The 14,757-nt window shown below is 42.2% G+C and overlaps 1 protein-coding gene across 1 annotated transcript in view; it reads left to right on the top strand.

Annotated features, from left to right (window-relative positions):
* Window positions 1-452: 452 nt before the first annotated feature.
* The window catches only part of PJA2 (praja ring finger ubiquitin ligase 2), a gene marked incomplete in the record, with an annotated part of 86,917 nt that continues 72,612 nt past the window's right edge, over window positions 453-14,757 (top strand). Inside the window, 1 exon segment of the mRNA XM_034773785.1 lies at window positions 453-556.

The following is a 14,757-nucleotide window of genomic DNA, read 5'->3' as shown; positions in this document are numbered from 1 at the left end:
GGGCCTCTAAAGAGGGGTATAGTTGTGTGTGCATGGTTCTAGGAAAGAGTGTAGCTTTGTGTGTATCTCAACAGAGGGGTGTAGCCAGGGGTGATAGGAACAATTTTTATAGTGGGGGTACTGAGAGCCATTGAACCAAACTGTAAACCCTGTGTATAATGAAAATCACTTCAAGCCAGGGGGTGCTGCAGCACCCCTAGTTCCAGCATCTATGGGTGTAGCTCTGTGTGTGGCTCCAGACAGGAATGTAACTGTGTGTGTGTGTGGCTCTTGGGATGAGGGTGGCTCTGGGTGGACGCGTGTGACTGTAGAGAGAGCTGTAGTTGTATGTGTAGCTTAGCTCCCTCCCCTGAACCCTACAGCAGGCAGCAGCGGGGCGGGCCCATGGGTTCCAATCCTCGCCCCCTCTCTGCAAGGATTGGCTGGTGTCTCCGCAGTGCGGGCCGGGATTGGCCGGCTCTGGCGGTGTAGCGGGACGGGATTGGCCTGGCTGGCTCTCGCTGAGGCCGTGTGGGGGCCCAGGCTTTGGTGCCGGGGCCCGGCCTGGAGGAGGCGGGTAAGTCGGGACCGGGGAGGGGTGAGTGCAGGGCCCGGACCGGACGGCGGGCTCGGGGGAGCGGCCCCCGCTGCGCGGTAGCGTGGCTGGCTCGGGAGGATCCCGGGGCGGTTGGGCCCAGCGGCTCCGTGCCGCGGCCTGTCACAGGGGGAGCCCCGGCCCCCGGGCTGTCGCGGGAGCGACCCGGCCCTTCCTGGTTTCCCCGGGGGTCTGACCCCTTTGCCCGGATGCCCGGTGCGGGGCAGGAGCGGCGCAGCCCGGCCTGAGGGGAGCGCCTGGGCCGGAACCGCCCCCTCGGGACGGGCCGCCTCTCCTGGGCTTGATGACGGGTCTCGACCGCACGTCTGGCCAGGCTTGTGCAGGCCCAGGCGGGGGATCGGCCAGCGCGACTGGCAGCAGGGACCAGGAGGCGCGAGGGCGTAGGAGGGGCTGCGGGGTGGGGCTGTGCATGGTCCAGGCAGTAGGGGTGGGGTACCTGGGGGAATGTGGTAGCCAGCGGGGCAGGTGTGGCCCATACAGTGGGAAATAGGTGTGAGGGGGGCGCCTGGGAGGGTGGTGGGGAGCAGGGTACATGGGGGTGGGCTCAATATTTAATGTGTGCCAAGCCGGAGTCCTGGAAGCTGGAGGCTTGGCAGTTCATAGCCCTGGCACCTCTGGGCTTGGGCCATCAGTGTCAAACGTAAAAAAAAATTTACTTGAGTCTCAGCACCTTTTTCATTACCAATTAAGCACTGGGGGGCACTGGGTTGTGATGTCCTGGCCACAGTCAGTGAACACATCTGGGCCTCCGTGCTACAAACCCTTTCCTGAGTGTGTGCATAACTTCAGGTGTGTGAAGAGTCACTTTAATCAAATGGGGCTGCTCATGCAAGTAATGTTAAATGTAAGGCTATAGACATATAGGGCTAGAAGGGGCCTTGAGTTCATCCAGTCGCTTCCACACATTGAGTATACCTGGGCATCTGCAGGATTGGGGCCATAAGTAGAAGCACATTCATAAATGTGAAGGCTCGTATTGCTTCTATATAAATCCATGGTATGCCCACCTGTTGAATACTGTGTGCTGATGTGGTCACCCCATCTGAAAAAAGATGTATTGGAATTGGAAAAGGTACAGAAAAGGGCAACGGAAGGGATTAGGGGTATGGAACAACTTCCATATGAAGAGAGATTAATAAAACCGGGATGTTCCAGCTTAGAAAAGAAACAGCTGGGGGGGGGGGGGGAGATAGCGTAGAAATCTATAAAATCATAATTGGTGTGGAGAAAGTAAACAAGGAAGTGTTATTTACTCTTCTTAATAATACAAGAACTAGGGGTCACCAAATGAAATTAAGAGGTAGAAGGTTTAAAACAAAAGGAAGTATTTCTTCACACAACGCATAGTCAACCAGTGGAACTGTTTGCCAGAGGATGTTGTGTGTAGGCCAAGACTATAACAGGGTTAAAAAAAGAACTAGATAAGTGAATAGAGGATGGGTCTATCAATGGCTGTTAGCCAGGATGGGCAGGGATGCAAAACCATGCTCTGACGTGTCCCTAGCCTCTGTTTGCCAGAAGGCAGGAATGGGTGACAGGGGATGGATCACTTGATGATTACCTGTTCTGTTCATTCCCTGTGAAGCACCTGGTATTGGCCATTGTTGGAAGACAGGATACTGGCTAGATGGACCATTGATCTGACCCAGTAGGGCCATTTTTATTTTCTTATGATAACAGTCTATATATACATAGGCTATGTCTATGCCAGGGGTGGCCAAGCTGTGGCTTGCGAGCCACATACAGATCTTTTACCGTTAAAGTGCAGCTCACAGAACCCCCCATGCCCTGCCCAATTCTCCACCTACCAGACTGTGTGTGTGTGTAGAACTTGAGACCTCTGCTTTGCAGTGGGGTGGTGGAGTAGGGGCTTCTGCCAAATGGGGAGGGTGTTCTTGGGGCTTCAGTCCTGTGGGGTGCACCTGCTGGAGCTCCTGATGCCCTGGCAGGCATGCCCTGGCTCTCAAACCTCTGAAGGTTGTCATATGCAGCTCGGAGTGTCAATAAGTTTGGCCACCCGTGGTCTGTGCTATAAGCGCTAAGTGGGACAATTGCTACATAGCGTAGTGCGGCTGGCTCAGGAGGATCCCGGGGCAGTTGGGCCCAGCAGCTCCGTGCCATGGCCTGTCCCAGGGGGCAATTGCTACAGCAATTGAAGGTTTTTTTTCATAGCTTTAGTACCGTGGTTTTCAACCTTTTTTCATCTGCAGACTCCTAAAAAATTTCAAATGGAGGTGTAGCTCCCTTTGGAAACTTATACGTAGTTTGCGGATCACAGTTTGAAAATCAGTGTTCTATGGTAATGTCAACCTTTTGCAGACCGTTTAGACATAGTCTACGGCCCCCCAGGGATCTGCAGACCACAGGTTGAAAACCATTGCTCTAGTAGATCCAGGCGGTAATGTCTGTATTGAGGCATAGGTTGACTTAACTACGTCTCTCAGGGGTGTGAATTTTTTGTAGACTTCTGGGCTCAGGCTGGAGTTCAGGCTCTAGGATCTTGCAGGGTGGATCCAGCCTGAGCACTAGGACCCTCTCAGGGCCCTAGAGCCTGAGTTCTAGCCTAAGACTGGAATTCTGCACAGCAGTGAAACAGCCCCATGGACCGAACCCCCCGAGCCTGAGTTGGCTGGCACAGGCCAGCCGTGGGTTTTTCTTTGCAGTATAGACATACCCCAAGTGACTTAATTATAGTTGAATTAAAGATATTTTAAAATAAAGAACATTTTGAACGCTTTCATAATATCAGACCAGATACCACTGACAGTGCTTTCACAGACATGAGTTATACATTCATGTAAATACACACATATTGCACAATCTCTGCATATTCAAAGGATGAAAACAATGTTTAAAAAAATTCTAAATTAAAAACTAAACAGCGTAATCTATGTGATACTATATAGCTCACAGAGGAGCCAGGTCTCTCAGGCTTACCGACTTGTGTGGGTTTAAGGTACTGCTCTGTTTTTAATGTGTCTGCAGAGACACCAGTTTTCTGGTATGAATCTTGAACTGTGTTATATACACTTATCCCCCTAAACTGTGCTACATTTGGGGCTGAAATTGTGCTGAATGTGAATTTCTTTTGTTACATTTGATAAAATTACGTTTGACCATTTTGGGGGGGGGAGAATATGGTGCCTCCCAGCAGTAAAGAGAACTTTTAGATTTATTTTTGTGCTCTGATGGCTTTTTAAAACTTCTGTACTTCATGGATTTGATGTTCATTTAAGACTAGTGACATGATTGAAAAAATGGTTTAAAAATAAGCTGTGTAAATATTTATGTATCTGTGATGCAGTACACCAGATATAAACCATTTTGGTTACTTGATTATACAAGTATATATTTGAATCAGTGATTCTATAGAATTTATTTTCCCTAAAACTGTTAATGCAAGGTAAATGTTTAAAAATCAACACACATGAATCAAGAAAGTGAATTGTTTACTGTAGCCATATTGCAGAGATAATAAGGCAAATGCAAATAGTGTACAAGTGATAGAGATGACTACACATGTGCAATGTGGCCAACTTATTGTTGCTGTAGGAAACATAACTTTTAAATTTCTTGACTTAAAATGTCAAGCTTAACATTATATTAAATAGAGCTCTTTGACAGGTATTGATTTTCATCTATTTTGCTAATTCAGTGCATAAACAGTTCAGTGAAGAAAGTATTTATCATTATTTTGCAAATCAAATCAACATCAGAACAAATCACATTTTTGACTCAGTTTTATCTTGCTCGGTCAGTTGTGGAGTTTTCCCATGAAAAGGACCTGTTTTTTTAAATTTTCCCATAAAAAGAATTCAGTACATTAACTGAAAAGTGTTTGATCTAGTGTACTGGCTTAACTCAGAGAATGCTCTGATGGGTATTAGTAGCAACAGTTCAGGCTGGCACCATCATCGCTTTTTATAAATACACTATTTTGCAAGGAATCAAAAGTACTCATTGACTTGTGGGTCTTTTTTGGGGGGGGTGGGAGGGTGGTTTTTGGTGAGTCTTTGCCCCTTTTGCTTTGGCCTGGCATAGTATTGAAATAAATTAATATTATTACTACTTTTGTTTTGTACTGTGATAGGGCCTGGAGGCCAGGACTCCATTGTGCTAAGCACAGTATAAACATATGACAGGCTGTCTGTGATGCTCCCTAGCAATACTCAGAATTGTGGGGTACCTCACTATCATCTGCCTTTAGCATGAGGAAGCCGTGTCTGTGCCTGCAGAGTGTCAGCACCTTCACTTCACTGACAGCGGGCAGCACATGCACTCCCCTCTTAGTTTATGCAGGCTCTGTTATCCGTCTGCAGGTTAGCAGTAGGCATGCTCCAGCATCTGAACCTTCTGAGCTTCCCCTTGGATTGTCCAGCCGCTGGTTCACTGGACACTCAGAGTTCAGAGATTCACTGTTCCCAAAGGAATGGTAGGCCTCAGTTTACCAGCTACACCTCAGATCACCACTCCATTTAACACACAGCAGTTACATTTTTACAGGTGTCTATAGTGAAGAAAAGTATTTGACAACATACAGAGATTTGAGAAGTAGCAAATAAAAAATTTGGAAACAAGTGGTTACTTGTAAAATAAAAAACATAATACACATTCTAGAGCCTGGACTTAATTAACAAGATATTCTCCTGTCTAATGAAGATTAGTTCACCCAAAGTCTTTGAAGCATTTTCAGAGCAAAACCATGCTCTGAAGTGTCCCTAGCCTCTGTTTGCCAGAAGCTGGGAATAGGTTACAGGCGATGGACCACTTGATAATTATCTGTCCTGTTCATTCCCTCTGAAGCACCTGGCAGGGGAGAAAAACTTGTGAAGTGATAATCAAGATAGCCCATTTCGGACAGTTGACACAAAGGTGTGAGGATACTTTAACATGGGGAAATAGATTCAATTAGTGTAATGACCAATGCAAAAAACTAGACACAATCAACTCAGGATTAAATAAGGACTGGGAATGGCTGAGCCATTACAAACATTGAATCTATCTTCCCTTGTAAGTATTCTCACACTTCTTATCAACCTGTCTGTACTGGGCTAGCTTGATTATCACTTCAAAAGTTTTTTTTCTCTTACTTAATTGGCCTCTCAGAGTTGGTAAGACAACTCCCACCTGTTCATGCTCTCTGTATGTGTGTATATATATCTCCTCAATATATGTTCCATTCTATATGCATCCGAAGAAGTGGGCTGTAGTCCACGAAAGCTTATGCTCTAATAAATTTGTTAGTCTCTAAGGTGCCACAAGTACTCCTGTTCTTTTTGTAATGACCGAGCCATTCCCAGTCTCTGTTCAAACCAAAGTTAATGGTATCTAGTTTGCATATTAATTCAAGTTCAGCAGCTTCTTGTTGGAGTCTGTTTTTGAAGCTTTTCTGTTGCAAAACTGCCACTTTAACATCTGTCACTGAGTGATTAGAGAAGTTGAAGTGTTCTACTGATTTTTGAATGTTATGATTCCTGATGTCAGATTTGTGTCCGTTTATTCTTTTGCGTAGAGACTGTCCGTTTTGGCCAATGTACATGGCAGAGGGGCATTGCTGGCACATATATCACATTGGTAGATGTGCAGGTGAACGAGCCCCTGATGGCGTGGCTGATGTGATTAGGTCCTCTGATGGTGTCACTTGAATAGCTATGTGGACAGAGTTGGCAGTGGGGTTTGTTGCAAGGATAGGTTCCTTCGTTAGTGTTTTTGTTGTGTGGTATGTGGTTGCTGGTGAGTATTTGCTTCAGGTTGGGGGGGCTGTCTGTAAGCGTAGACAGGTCTGTCTCCCAAGATCTGTGAGAGTGAGGGATCATCTTTCAGGATAGGTTGTAGATCTTTGATGATGCGCTGGAGAGGTTTTAGTTGGGGGCTGAAGGTGAACGGCTAGTGGCGTTCTTTTATTTTCTTTGTTGCTCCTGTCCTGTAGTAGGTGACTTCTGGGTACTCTTCTGGTTCTGTCAATCTGTTTTTTCACTTCAGCAGGTGGGTATTGTAGTTTTAAGAATGCTTGATAGAGATCTTGTAGATGTTTGTCTCTGTCTGAGGGATTGGAACAAATGCGGTTGTATCTTAAATTTTGGCTGTAGACAATGGATCGTGTGGTGTGTCCTGGATGGAAGCTGGAGGCATGTAGGTAAGTATAGCGGTCAGTAGGTATAGGAAACCTATAAAGGAACACTTCAACCTCTCTAATCACTCAGTGACAGACGTTAAGGTGGCAGTTTTGCAACAGAAAAGCTTCAAAAACAGACTCCAACAAGAAGCTGCTGAACTTGAATTAATATGCAAACTAGATACCATTAACTTTGGTTGAACAGAGACTGGGAATGGCTCGGTCATTACACTAATTGAATCTATTTCCCCATGTTAAAGTATCCTCACACCTTTGTGTCAACTGTCCAAAATGGGCTATCTTGATTATCACTTCAAAAGTTTTTCTCCCCTGCTGATAATAGCTTCTCTTAATTAATCAGCCTCTTACAGTTGGTATGGGTATTTCCACCTTTTCATGTTCTCTGTATGTATAAATATCTTCTTACTGTATGTTCCATTCTATGCATCCGATGAAGTGGGCTGTAGCCCACGAAAGCTTATGCTCAAATAAATTTGTTAGTCTCTAAGGTGCCACAAGTACTCCTGTTCTTTATACCTTAAAAACATAATTTCTGGTTTAATACTTAACTTCTTAAACATTAGTCATCCATACATTTAGAAATGATTGATAATCAGTGGGGTACTTCATACGCCACATTTTGGTGAATTATTGTGTGTATACTTGAACAGAGGATCCCTATAAAATGCTATACCTTCCCATTCAGGCCCTCTGCCAGTTGTCACAAAGATATTCCTGGGTCACAATGCCTCTTATCCTGACGAGTTTATAATATAGGTAGATTGTTATTTACAATGCAAGATAATTGGAGTTGTGAACATATGATTTACATTTTAATAAAGTTTTATTGCAATACTTCTGAATAATGATAATGTTTGCTACAAAATAGAACCATAGGGAATGTGTATATACTATTTTATTTATTTATTAGAATATTAATAAAAACCCTTCTGTCTTTTTCTGAACAGATTAAGGGCTGAAAAAATCTGTAATACAGTCCATATGCCAGTATTGGCACAAACATCAGTAACTTTATTACTTGCTGTGTTCCAGCATTATAGTCAAACAGTCCCTGGAGTTCAGTTTAGGATCTACTTTTTGTTAGTAGGTGAGCAAAATGTATTTGAAAGAAACAAATCTTAAGTTATCCTGAAACAAGTTTTAAATTATTACATATACAACTTTGAACATGTCAAAACAAGGCAACTCAAAGATGGAGGTAGGGATGGGAACTCCACATCTTCTGATTCCATTCTAGGCTCATGCTTTGCCATGGTATTTCTCACCTTTTCTAAAGGTGCAGCAGCATGACTTAAGGATGGAACTTTTTATTCTGTTTGAATCTTCTTCCTTTTGGTGGTTCCAACAGCCTTAACTTTATTGACAGATATGGTATGTTGTCTGTCAAAGAAATGACCAGAAACATTTGCAGTAATGCCTTGTTCAGCTGATACAAGGACAGTTATTGGAACTGTCAGTCATATGCTGACCCTTTAGCAGTGAAGTCGAGCAGCTCCTACCAGAAGCTTTTCCTTGGCAAAGAGAAGACTAGGCAGTAAGAGTGGTTGTTTTTGTCTAATTCTTTTAGTCAGTTTCTTTCAATTAATAGCAATAATTTCTAAACAAATGTTACTTGATATTAATGGTTAGAGCTTTGTTTTATGCTCTAAGAAAGCACTCAAAAGTTGTAGCTGCTGACACAGCATGCAAGTTGTATTCTAGCATAGCTAAGTAAAAGAAAACTCTGTAGTAGAGCTAGAAGACATGGTCTGGAACTCTAGATCTAAACCACAGGTACAGGATGGGAACAAACGGGTGTAGGTAACTCACAGCTTGTTAAATATCAGCAACACAGGCATGGTAAGTGCTAAAATGTCCTCATCTTTTACTAATTAATTTAACATACTTCAAAGGTCTGGCAGAACCAGAGTGCCACGTGAAGTGTTAAGATGAATGTTCATGACAGTGGGGAGAAATGTCTCAATCTTCTCTTGCCAAAATTAACTCTTCTGAATCAGTGTTAGCATCTAAGAGGATTGTTCAAATGTGAGAAACTTAAGATAGGTATTAGACACCTTATCTGAGGCCTCAGGTGTCTGACTTAATCACGTGATATGAATTCAAAGTATATGAGTTCAGTTCAAATGAGAAAAAGTAGCAAGTTTTAAGAAAAGCTCTGTGCAGCAGCCTCTTACCACCTCCAATTCCCATAAACCCAGAAGGAAAAATGTAGCAATAAGAAATACACAAAGTCTAAGAACTCTGTTAATATTTTATTAACCTATACATACAGTCACGTGATTGTATCTTGTAATTCAGTCAAAATTATATTATGCATTATTGGAATTGGCAGTCTTATACTCTTAATGGCTGGGTTAATTTTATTTTGAGCTCTGACTTTTGAAAAATAAATAGATATTCTCAAGGATAAAGAGACTTTTATGCCCATTGGATGTTGATTTTGGAGGTCTTCCCCTTCAAAGTTTAACTTTTGATAGGGAAAGTTAAACAATTTTCATGAAAGTTCTTCTACATAGCACCTTGATCCGCCACCAAGTTCGCATGAAATGGCAAATGAAACATTGACTCAGCAAAAATATGCAAGGTTGTTTCAGTTTTTAGATTTGTTCTTTTCTGTATGTATCTGCAGATCTGAAAGAAAGTTATAAGTGCTTGGATCGCACTGATTATGTATGTATACCCACAGATGTTTGTACTTATTTTCAGATATTTTGTCATGTATACAGCTTTTGTGACTCAACATCTTTAAATATTTTAAAAAATAAACAGGGTTTTTTAAAAAGCAAAAATATAAATTGATTATTTTATACCAGTAATTCATCCTGAAAAATGGAAGAACTGTTTCAGTCAGAATGGGAACTGTCAGACCAGGTTACAGAGTAGTAGAGACTTTTTCCTTCTGGATATTTTGTCTTTGTGGGGAAATTAAGTACTTCAGAGTTCCAAATGAAATATCGGCAAAAGTAAAGGAAAATGCTTCTCAGCCATCTACAAATAGCCTCTTACCTCATTAAATGAAGCAAACAGCAGAAGCCATAAAAGGAGAGTAGAAGCTATCCCAACAAGGGTCATGCTACATGTAGGTTACCAGGCTATAAAGCTTTGGGCATGTTTACACTAGAAATGCAAGTCAACCTAAGTTAGGTTAACTCACAACCACCGCAGTAATTATTACAGTGGTTCATATCCACACTACCCTCCTTCTGTTGGTGGTGCGCGTCCTCACCAGGAGCGCTCCCGTTAACTTAAGAGGAGCAGCATGGGGTGCTGAGAGACTGGGAGCTCACAACTGGGAGCATGGCTCTGGTGGGGAGCTGAGAGTTGCGGGGGAGGGCAGCACCTATGGAGAGCTGGGAACCTCTGAGCAGCAGCTGAATGGGGAGCACGGGCAGCATCTGGGCCTGCAGCGCAAAGCTAGGAGGCAGCTGGGCTCTGGGGAGCAGGGCGGGTGCAGCCCGGCTTAGAGCGGTAAGCCTGGGGGAAGCCATGATTTAGCTGGAGCCATCCACCCACCTCTGTGACAGCCTGGCTTTCTTATCAATTTCAGGGCTCCAGCATAGAGACCTGAAATTGACAAGAATGACAGCCAACAGCCAGTATAAGTAATGCAGTGTCTACATGGACACTGCATTGCCCTAACTACACCGACATCCTCCACGAGAAGTGCAAGGGTTATGTTGGTGTAGTAGGGCACGTGCATCCCGAGGAGCATGTGTACACTGACATAATTAGATCGACATAAGCTGCCTTACGTTAACCTAACTGTGTAGACAAAGTCTTTATGAACAGTGGACAGACTTAACAGTGGAAATCTGTGAGGTAGCCTCCTTTCTGATTAAACTATCATCCGGTGGTCTCTTTGGGGGAGAGCAGGGAAAGGAGATGCCCCAGATAGTTTTCTCAGGGGATATTGCATGCTGTAACAATGTCACTGTCAACAAGACAGATATTTGTAATCTATTCACAATCTCAGCTTTTCAGCTTTTGTGTATTTTACCTAACAGCCGCAAGCATCACCACGATGCTGCTTTTTGGACTTGTATGTTTTTATGCTGTCAGACATCTCTATAGTATCTGAGCACCTTCCACGTGAAATGGATAACAATGGCACTATCCTTAGTGGGCGACTTCTTTTTGGGGATAAAAATTCTGCTTGTGGTGGAGGCTGTTGTAGGTCTTTTTTGGGAGTGGGTAGAAGAGACTTGGTTCAGTTGGTTGGGTAGAAAGGTGGTGTCGGTGTTCTGAGTATCATAGTGGAAAATATTTGAAAAGTTGGTAAAAGAGCATGCGGAAAAGATTGTCTGACCTCTATCAAAGACATATAAAGAGAGACAGCTTCTGAAGACTATTTTTCTTTCTGTTCCTGTGGTTATAGAAAGAACTCTGCTTATATCAGAAAGAGGTCTTGTAACAGAAATAGTAAGTAGAGGAACACATGTCAAGACTTGGGGAAAATACACTTAAATCCCATAGAGAACAAGGTAAGACACCCCATGTCAAAAACAGCTTCAGGTATGGGACAGGATATCCTTTTTAGACTCTCTAGATAAAACTTATTGCAGACTGATGGGTCACAGAAGAAATTTCCTAAGGCACTCCAAAGAATTCGTGAAGAGTATACAGAATGTATTTTACCCCCTAAACTCCTTGAGATTAAAAAAAAGAAGAAGAAGAAGATGTTGATCCCTGTACTACTACCTTGAAGGGGATGTAACAAGACTGTATCAGTGGCATTTTCTGTTGTCTTGTGACTCATAAAAGAAAATGATGCTATAAATACATGCTGTGTTAGAACACAAGAATGTAAACAAGATGAGGTTGGTTCTAGTTATTTGTATTGTAATAGCACCTAGGAGTCCCAGTTATGCACCAGGGCCCCATTGTGGTAGATATTAAACAAACAGAAAGTTCCTGCCCTAAAGAGTTTACTATCTAAGACAAGAGACTACATGTATATACAACAGATAGGTGGCGAACAAGGAAACACTGTGATAATACTGGTTAGCATGATAGGCAATGGTCTCATATTGTCCCCAAAAGATTAGATGACAGTTTTAGTAATGGGTATCTTTCTAGTTACAGTTGACTACCTCTCATGGATTTATGAAATGGTGTTGCCAGGATGGTACTCAAATTCTCAAATCTCTAGAATTCTTTCCAAGATTCTGGTAGCATCTTCTTTGAGAATAGGGATATCACCGTTTACCCTTCCTTGAAAATATTCTGAGAACCAGTGGTATGGGAGTCAACAAGCATAGCAGCTCAGATAACAATATTAAAATTCAAGTTCAGGTTATTTGTAATCAATGTATCTTCTCAAATAGATAAGAGGCTCTTATTATAACTCCTTACAATAGTAACCTCTCATCCATTTGAAGACAGGGCAGCTAGCAAGGACAATTACTGTTCTAGGAAAAGAAGTTTTATCAAGTGACAAGTTCTAGAAGATGAGATACTGCATGAACTAACTGAGCATGTAGGAAAATATGGACAAGCCCCTTCCTTTGTCTGCTTGAGATAAGTTTCACATCTAGACACTGTGCAATACGCCAACTGCAACATGTGAAGAAAGTATGTGTTAAGCTAGTTGGGGAACACCAGCATCTACTAGAGTGCACTGTTGCAATGATGTTGGAGGAAAAGTATTCCAGACGGTTGTCATTTTGAAAGGATAGATAAACTTAGTGGACGCATAAATCCAAAGTTCCTGGGCTGTGGAAACACTACAAAGCAGCACAGATTTTCTGGATTATCTTTGACTTCTTTAAATGGGGCATTCAGGGTCAGAGTCCTGCAAGACATTTCTATAATTGGAATAAGCAGGTAGGTATGAGAAGCTGTGTTTTTCATCAAGAAGTGGTCAAGACTTGTGTTTGTGTGACACCCAGCACAATAGGACCCTAGTTTGACAGCGGCCTCTGGGTGCTAGTGTTATACAAATAATTATTAAGCTAGGCAAATACAAAAGCAGATCAGTTCAATAGGAACATTGGAACTGGAACTTCTCTTGAAAGACACTTGGAAACATGCAGGTGTGTTCCCAGGAACAGCTGCAATGTACTCCTCTCATGATTTGTAGTGGGGGAGGCATACAGTGGGCTGTTTGTCAATTGTACTCTCCAGAGCTCTTGAAGAAAAGCACATAGGCAGCATCCTTCTAATGGGCCCCAAATTAGCTCAGCAGAAAATGATTTTCAAACAAGACGTATCAGTCAGGGATCCCATACATTTTCCAAAAAAATGTACTGTACGTCTTTCTTGAGATTAGTAATAAAACCCAAATCTATAAATACTAATCTAATAGCTTGGGTTTTCAAAGTTTACTGTTAAATCAAAACAATTTTGTTTTAATGTTAGAAGGTAGATTTTTATAATTTCAGATACTACCAGCGCTAATAGATGTGAGACTGAATTAACAGTTTAATCTTCAGAGATTAGTTTAGCGAACAGTTTAAAGGAACCTGCTGGCCTACAACATAAGAACTGATGAATGGTTACTTAAAGCAACGTTTTTAAAGGCATTTTTAAAAAAACTAGCAGATTAAGAACTACCCTGCAGTTCTCTGTGATGCACACGTGCCTGTGCACCTTCAAATTTCTTAAGGAGGTTTTTACTATTTTTTAAAATAGCATTTCTTAATAAATACATTTTCTAGGAGAAAATCGGAGGAGGCAGTCTTGTTCTTGCTATAAAGTTGAAATAATTATGATGCCTTCTCTTGCATTCGTACCAAGGCTTATTTATTTATTTCAAAGGTCACAGGAATTAAAGACTGACATACTCTTCATGGTAGAACTGTGTTTAAAATGTGGAAGAGAACTAAAGAATTATGGCTAAACTAGGTCCCTATTTTCCACTTAGACGCCAGAGCAGAAGAGATTCAAAGTCGATATCTAAGTGCATAGAAAGAAGGGATGTAAAACATTAACCGGTAAGCATTAGACTTACCAGTTAACCTGCCTTAACTGTTAACCCTTGGGCTGGCTGGCCAGCCCCAGCAGCTCCTGCGCCCGCTGGCCCCAGCAGCCGGTGGCCAAACCTGACCCCAGCCCCAGGCCTGCCAGAGCAGGAACAGCCCAGGCCCTCTCCCTTTAATTGGTTAACCATTTAAATGATATAATTTTAATCTTTGTGTCACAGAAGGTGAATGATGTAATGCAACATGCTAATGTAAACATAATATAACCAGTTACGTGGCATAAGAGAAAATATAAATTATGCAGAAATACCTCTCTGGATATGATCTTTGTGCTGAGCTGTGGCTGTCTGTCATGTAAGGCCATGTCTATATTACGGAATCTATGCCAGCATAATTTTTTTTCATAGTCCTAACAAACATAGTTGTACTGGCATAATTTTGTAGGATAGATCAGGCCTTAGAATCTGAAATTCTACTTTAAATGAAATATTTTAATCGTTTAAACGGTTAACTTTTTAAACAATATTTTACATCTCTAATAGAAAGATTGTCACCATTTGGGAAAAGAACTTGCTTATTTTGGCAAATGAATCTGAAGAGCAGTGACGTTCGAACTTTCATACTGTTTTTTTAATAACCACAAAATTAGATATTTTGTTTTCTGATACTGCTTTTGAAAGAAGAGTTCTACACATAGTAAAAGTGGATGAGTTATTATGTCAGCAGGAATGACTGGTACAAAAGTACTGGTACAAAAGTTCCACAAAAGTAAAAGATGCTGGCTCCCCTTGTCTTCCTAGGTGAATGATCTTTGCTTAAGCAGGTTTCTCACCTATATACAGTGCCCAGAGACTTGAGGCTCCACCCTTAGTTGAAGGGCCCATCTTTCTCAGCTTGCCAGGGCTCTGTTCACTTGTCTGTCTAGTGATGGATGCCAAAGATGACTTCTGGTCTTTGCTTACATCTTCCAAAGTTCAATGACTGTGTTTCAAGAGGCAGAATGACTTCATGCTTCGTGTGTGGGCTTCCCACCCATCTGTATGTAAATTGGGTTTCCATTGTTTTGATTCCACGATGCTTAATTTACATCTGAGACAGGTAAATAG

Source organism: Trachemys scripta, chromosome 6, assembly GCF_013100865.1.
Source record: "Trachemys scripta elegans isolate TJP31775 chromosome 6, CAS_Tse_1.0, whole genome shotgun sequence".
Taxonomy (NCBI): Eukaryota; Metazoa; Chordata; order Testudines; family Emydidae; genus Trachemys; species Trachemys scripta.
This window is presented reverse-complemented; position numbering and strand designations above follow the sequence as displayed.